We start from the raw sequence: 7,237 nt of genomic DNA, 5'->3' as shown, positions 1-7,237 counted from the left end.
AATTGTTATGTCAGCTCCAGCCCCTCAAAACCTTTTCCTTCAATTATTAACTTAAGATTAGGTCTCTTGCTAGTAATAGATTGAACCCAATACACATCAGAGGAATCAATGCCATCTTGTCCTCTCTCATTCTTAACAAATTTAGAAGGGAGTGGATGCAAAGGAACAAAAACAAGTTGAGCAATTCTCTTATCAGCAGGCACAGTTATCAAGCCCTGGGAGGAAGCAGCCATGATCTTAATCTCTCCCTCATAATCACTATCTATAACACCTGGATAAAATTGCAATCCTTTTACAATACTGCTGCTCCAGCCTAAAAGTAATCCTCATGTCCCTGGAGGCAAGGGCCCAAAAACTCCTGTAGGCAGCGTCTGAACTCCCATTTCTGGTGTCAGTACGACATGGGTAGTAGAACTGAGGTCTAATCCTGCACTTCCTGGGGTTGCTCTAGTAAGTTCTGAAATAGATTTCCCTGACTTGGCAACAGCTTCATGGCCCCATAAGCTGTTGGCTGTGGATTCTTGGGGGCCTAGGGCTGGCCCAGCCACTCGTTTCCTGACAAGGGATGGCCCTAATTATCTGTTTTAGCTTTATATTCCTTAACCCAATGATAACCCTTTGTGCACTGAGGACAAATTCCTGGCACACAACCTGATTGATTGTTCACACCCTTTCTTTTGGGACAGTCACTTTTAAAATGACCTGGATCTTCACATTTATAACATCTCTTATCTTTACAGTTCTGTGCAAGCATTGCATGTATAGTGGTCCCTTGAAAAGCAGCAGCCATGGCCAGACCCTGGTTGTAAGAGGGCCCAATTTCAGCACAAAGACAAACATATCCATGTAAATCTGTCTTTGCTTTGTAAGGCCTGATAGCCGCGCTGCAAGCTGCATTAGCATTCTCATAGGCCAACTGTGTAACAAAAGGAATTCCTGGCTGAGGATCTCCAAAAATTCTACCAGCTGCCTTTAGCAGCCTGTCCACGAATTTTTGAAATAATTCATCAGGACCCTGTTTGATACTGGATAGATTTCCACTAAGATCCCCTTTAGTAGGTAATTCGTTCCAAACACTTCGGCAGCCATAGCAACTTGCGCGTACATGCCTGCAGGCAGCTCGGCCTGATTAGCATTACCTTCATATTGACCTTCTCCTAGAAGCATGTTAAGATCCCAATCTGCATTGCCTGCCTGGGCATTCATCCTGGCAGTTTTCTTACTAGCATCACGCCATTCTGAGCTCCAAAGCAAGTAGTCTCCTCCTGACAAGGTAGCCTTACATAAAGTTTTCCAATCTTGGGGTGTTAAATTTGCTTCTACCACAGTATCCAACAAAGTCTGTGTAAAAGTGGCAGAAGGCCCATATTGTGACACAGCAATTTTCAATTCTTTCTTTCAATTTGAACTCCAACACCTGATATTGCCTAGTTCTTCTGTTATGCTCATCAATTAAATTAACCACAGGAAAAGCTAACACGTCAGATGTATCCTGTCCATCCATGTGGGCATGAATCACAGCTCTTTCTAAAGGCGATTGACACATCTCGGAATCATCGATCCTTTTTGCACCTGACAGACACTTTAACTCCTGTAGCTCATTAGTCAATTTCTGCAGCTTAATTTCCATCTCTAATTTATATACCTTCATGTCCATCTGGGCAGCTTCTGCTGCATCAAGGACCATAGGTGGAGCAGAAGGTGCATAGGGAGGAGGTCATTCCTCGTGGTATTTTGAACCCCCTTTTTTCTAATCAGCTCCTTTCTCTAGCTCTGATTTATTATCAGTCTCTGATCTCTTTTATCTGAGCTGGAGATGGTGTACTACGTCTACATTTACCTGATTTAGGGTTGAGAGTGCCCCTTTTTGTATAAGGGCTCTTTGATGAGCATTCTTGGAACTCTTCAAGCTGCGCCTGGTCAGTAGCTAATGCCTGTGAGGTCTCTTTATCTATTTTATTATCAATAGCATCTTTTACCAGTTTCCAAAGGCAGAGGGTGTTATAATCTGCCCTGGTGGTTCTCAAAACCTCTCCGACCGTCTCCCAGGTCTTTTTGTTCAGAGTTGCTTCTCGAAGGAGCCATGGGCAGCATGAATCTACTTCTGCCAAGAAATCTTCCAACACACTATCTAAAAATCCAGCTCCTCCCATCTGAAGCAACTCTCGCAGGCTGCGGGCAAATGCCTGTTTAGAATTCTCCTGACCCATAATTCACTGTCACCTCCTATTCAAAATTAGGCATTGGGTCAATACCTATTTGACCTAGACCGTATCCCCTAAAACACACTTCCTGCAAACACAGTCTCCAAAAATTAACTAGCGCTAGTATTGAAAGACCCCCAAAAGGGGACCCTCACCCAAGTCCGGACCTGCACAAACCCAAGGACACACGAGAAACCATCTTGATGCAATTGCAGAGGAGGGTTAATGACGAGGGCCCTCGGGCCAGAACATATCTCACGTAGGAGATAGAGGTTCCGACCTAGAACCCAGGAAACTTGGGATATTTATGGGTAGGGGTTGGGGAGAGCAGGAAAATTTGGCGCGGTTACATATGATTGGTTGCACTTTCGCGCAGCTACACATGATTGGATATTTCAAACATCAGCAACTTGCAGAACTGGCAGAACTTGCAGAACCTCGGACCTCCCAGAAAGGGAGGGAGAGAGAAGTAAACACCAGATAGCCTATTACTCACTTGGCTTGTTTGGACTTGTCTGGGCATGCCCTTGCATGCCTTTATTTTTGGTCACCCTGCCCCTGCAGGGACTTAATATTTTATTATGACTAAATTTAACAAATTGTTGGTGGTCTTTGCTGACCATGAATGTTTCAATGCTGCTTTCAAATTTTATTTTCACAGTATCAATACTGTTTTCTACTTACCAAGTGCACGGGATACTCTCCTTCTTGGTTCATTTTTTTTTGTGGAGCTCCACCTAAGACAGTGTTCCTCAGTTCGTCCCCGTTTTCAAGTCCCATGTTGTGCATGCCAATCTGTAGCCACCTGCTGCCACAAGTCAACTGGGTTCACCTGAAAAGGCGGCTGGGAATGAAAGGGGACAGAGGACAAGAAGAGATGAAGCCAAGACAAAGTTCTCTGATCAAGGCTCAAAGCTTTAATGTTCAGCTCTCAATTTAAAGGGGAAGGCCCAAACCACAACCCCTCCTGGTTTCAGCTGGAGATGGGTGGGATAATGCATAATCCATTCTAGGTCACAGTCAGAGATGTCTCAAGACAAGTCCAGGGGCAGTTCTGATTGTGTGTTCTGTGCAGCCAAGGTGGGTAACTCCTAGATCCTATCACTTGGTCTGTTGTGGTAAACAAGGTCTCTCAGGCCTGCTCAAGGCTAGGGGCGGGCACAGCTATTATCCTTAGGTTTGGTCTTCTCATTGTGTACTGGATTTCCTGGATGTTTTGGGGTAGGAGCTTTTTGCATTTTCATTTTTAGAGAGCTGTGTTAATGTTTTCCATGATTATCTTCTACACATGAGATTCTCTCTTCTATCGCTTGTATTCTGTTGGTGATGCTTGCGACTTCTGATTTCTTTCCTAGGTTTTATATTTCCAGGGTAGTCTCCCTTTCAATTTTCTTTATTTGTTCTACTTCCAATTTCAGATCCTTGATGGTTTTATTTAATTCCTTCACTTGTTAAGTTGTGTTTTCTTGCAATTCTTTAAGGGATTTTTGTGTTTCCTCTTTAAGGGCTTCTACCTATTTACATGTGTTCTCCTGTATTTCTTTAAGAGAGTTGTTTATGTTCTTCTTAAATCCTCTGTTATTATGAGAAGTGATTTTAATTCTGAATCCTGCTTTTTCAGTGTGATGGGGTATCCAGAGTTTGCTATTGTGGGAGCACTGTGTTCTGATGATGTCAGGTAAAATTGATTTTTGTTGCTTATGTTCTTATGCTCTTGTGCTTGCCTTTTGCCATCTTGTTATCTCTAGTTCTACCTGTACTCACTCTCTGTGACTGGAACCTCTCTTTCCAGTTATCTTGCTTGTGTCAGAACTTCTCAGAGTCCAGCTGTCTCTGTGATCATGTGATTCTATGATCCTGAGCTCCTGTGTGGAAGAGCTCCTGTGACTCAGACTGTCTCTGGAATCCTGAAATCCTGCTGCTCTGAGTGCAGTTGTTCCTCCACTGCTCCCAGTGCAGTGATTTCTCTGAGTACACTGTTTCCTCTAGGATGGCTCAGGATATTGTGCCTTCATGAGAGCAGACCAGCTAGGTGTCTGCCTTAGCCAAAAGGACCAGGTGAGGGGCAGAAGGAAAGTTGTATTCTGGAGGGTCAGAGTTTGGGTGGATGATGAGTACTGAGTACCCCAGGGTACCAACTGTAGCCCTGGGGCATAGGGTTTGGAAGAGGGTTCTTAACCACGTGTCTAGGATGGCTCCAGATATGGTGTCTTCAGGAGATCAGCTTTATTTACATTTCAAATGTTATTTTCCCTTCAGGTCTCCACTCCAGAACCCCCTATTCAATTCCCCCTCCCTATCCCTCTATGAAGGTGCTCCTCCACCAACCCACCCTCTCCTGCCTTCCTGCCCTGACATTCCCCTACACTGGGGCATTGAACCCCCACAGGACAAAGGGTCGCTTCTCCCACTGATGTTCAACTAGTCCATCCTCTGTCACCATATGATGCTGGAGCCATGCGTTCCTCCATGTGTACTCTTTGGTTGGTGTTCTAGTCCCCAGGAGCTCTGGGGAACTGGCTGATTGAAACTATTGCTACCCCCACAGGGTTGCAAACCCCCTATGCTCCTTCAGTCATTTCTCTAACTCCTCCAACAGGGACCCTACGCTCAGTCCAATAGGTTGGCTGTGAGTATCTGCCTCTGTATTTGCCATGCTCTGGCAAAGCCTCTCAGGAGACAGCCATATCAGGCTCTCTTTAACAAGCACTTTCCAGAATCTGCAATAGTGCCCAGTTTTGGTGAGTGTTTATGGGATAGGTCCTCAGGTGGGGCTACTAGATTTTTTTAAAAAATGAGTTTTATTTAGTCCCTGAAAAGTCAGTTTTGCTTCAAAGCAATGATATCTGCATTTCTCTTAATTTAGCTTTATAACTTGGTATTTAGCTTAATCTTTCAAATAACTAATATAATGAAACTATTACCATTTCACTTAATGGAATATAAATTCATCAGTTTTAGATTTTAAACATATATCCTAATTTCTTTCTTTCTTTTTAAATTAACAATTTTATTCATTTGCATTTCAAATGATATCCCCCTTCCCTGTTACCCCTTCACAAACCCCCTATCCCATCTTCGCTCTTTCCCTTCTTTTTTGCCTTCACCCACTCATCCTCTCCAGCCTCACAGGCTCTAGCATCCTCCTACACTGAGGCATCAAACCTGTTGTAGAGACAAGATCAAGGGTTTCCTCTCCCATTGATGTGAGATAAGGCCATCCTCTGCTACACATGTATATAAAGCCATGGCTTCCCCTACTCAAAGGATAAACAGGCTGAAATGAAATTAGGAAAATGACATGCTTATAATATTTAAAAAATAATATAAAATACCTTGTTGTAACTCTATCCAAGCCAGTGAAAGATCTGTATGAATGGAACTTCAAGTCTCTGAAGAAAGAAATCAAAAAGATCTCAAAAGATGGAAAGCTCTTTCATGCTCATGGATTGACAGGATTAATATAGTAAAAATGGCCATCTTGCCTAAAGAAATCTACAGATTGAATGCAATCCCCATCAAAATTCCAACTCATTGAGTTAGAAAGAGCAGTTTGCAAATTCATTTGGAATAACAACATAACAACAACAAAAAAACCCAGGATAATGAAAACTATTCTCAATAATAAAAGACCTTCTGGGGCAATCATTATTCTTGACCTCAAGGTATATTACAGAGCAATCATAATAATAACTGCACAGTACTGTCCACTCTACTGTATATTGTAGCTGTCTTCAGACAAACAAGAGAAGGCATTGGATCCCATTACAGATAGGTTTGCACCACCATATGGTTGCTGGGACTTGAACTCAGGGCCTCTGGATGAGAAGTCATTGTTCTTAACTGCTGAGCTATCTCTCTAGCCCTATATTGTTTTTATAAGATACAATAATTAGTTTGGGGCTAGAGAGGTGTCTCAGTGGTTATGCTTCATACTCTTGAGAGGATGTGGGATCAGATTCTAGCATCTATATGGTAAATGAGAAAGTCCTTAAAGTCTAGGTCCTTCAGATCAATATGTTTTTCTGGAACCTAAGTGCAACAGGCACTTGTGTGGTGTACAGATTTAGGTATAGACCAAACATAGTATAAAATATAAATGAGGACATTTCTTTTTAAAAGTTTAATTCAGAAAGACCACAGTGCTTCTGCAACTCATTTTATTACAGCAGAGCAATGACCATGAACTCTACACATGGAACCTCTGAATAACAGAACATGATGATTTCATAGGGACAGCCACAAAATGACTTGGGATACACTGGCAATACCCTAGGGAATTCTTTGCTAAACCTAACTGCCATAGGGTGACATAAGAGCAGGTGTCCTTATGAACCACAACCCAGCTTTTCTGAGCTGATTTGCATATTGAGACATTAGCCACAGTACAGAGTCCTCAGACTATCTTTAAAGGCAGCATGCCACTGCCCAGAAAGCAGCCTCTAGTTCAGCTCTCAGAGATGGGAACAGTTGAAATCATCATGTTCTGTTATTCAGAGGTCCCATGTGTGACAGTTGCTTTCTTGCTGTTGGGATTGCTGCACTGGATTCCAGAAGAGAGGGTCTCATGTTCAGAGCAACCAGTGTGGACATCACTATTTTCCATGACTTTTTTTCCTATCATTGGAATTATTGCATTTAAGTGGTATCAAGTTTCTCTTTTCTATTATGGCTTCCCAGTGTGTAGCTTGTAACTACTGTTACAGATTTCACCTATATGATGCTTTTACACTTGGAGAGCTCCTTCAGTATATCTATGACAGGAAGGTGTGCTTATCATTTTAGTTTTCAGTGGGCATATTGTGCTGACCCAGTCTCCAGCTTTCTTTTTTGCCTGTGTTTCTTGGGCAGAGAGCCACCTTTTCCTGCACGGCCGGCTAGAGTGTCCCTCTATATACTTTTAATCATATAAACTGATTTCAACAAAAACCAGGACAGCTACCCAAACTTCTCATCTATGGTACATCCAACATAGCATCTGAGGTCTCTGACAGAGTCAGTGGCAATAAGCTGTGAATGACTTCACCCTCATC

General features: G+C 42.7%; 1 pseudogene; it reads right to left on the bottom strand.

Moving 5' to 3' along the window:
- Positions 1-421: 421 nt before the first annotated feature.
- Positions 422-1,687, bottom strand: LOC117715046 (endogenous retrovirus group K member 10 Gag polyprotein-like; annotated as a pseudogene).
- Between the last annotated feature and the right edge of the window lie 5,550 nt (positions 1,688-7,237).

Source organism: Arvicanthis niloticus, chromosome 9, assembly GCF_011762505.2.
Source record: "Arvicanthis niloticus isolate mArvNil1 chromosome 9, mArvNil1.pat.X, whole genome shotgun sequence".
In the NCBI taxonomy this organism is placed as follows: domain Eukaryota; kingdom Metazoa; phylum Chordata; class Mammalia; order Rodentia; family Muridae; genus Arvicanthis; species Arvicanthis niloticus.
Note: the sequence above shows the minus strand (reverse complement) of the source record. Positions and strands in the feature narration are given on the sequence as shown.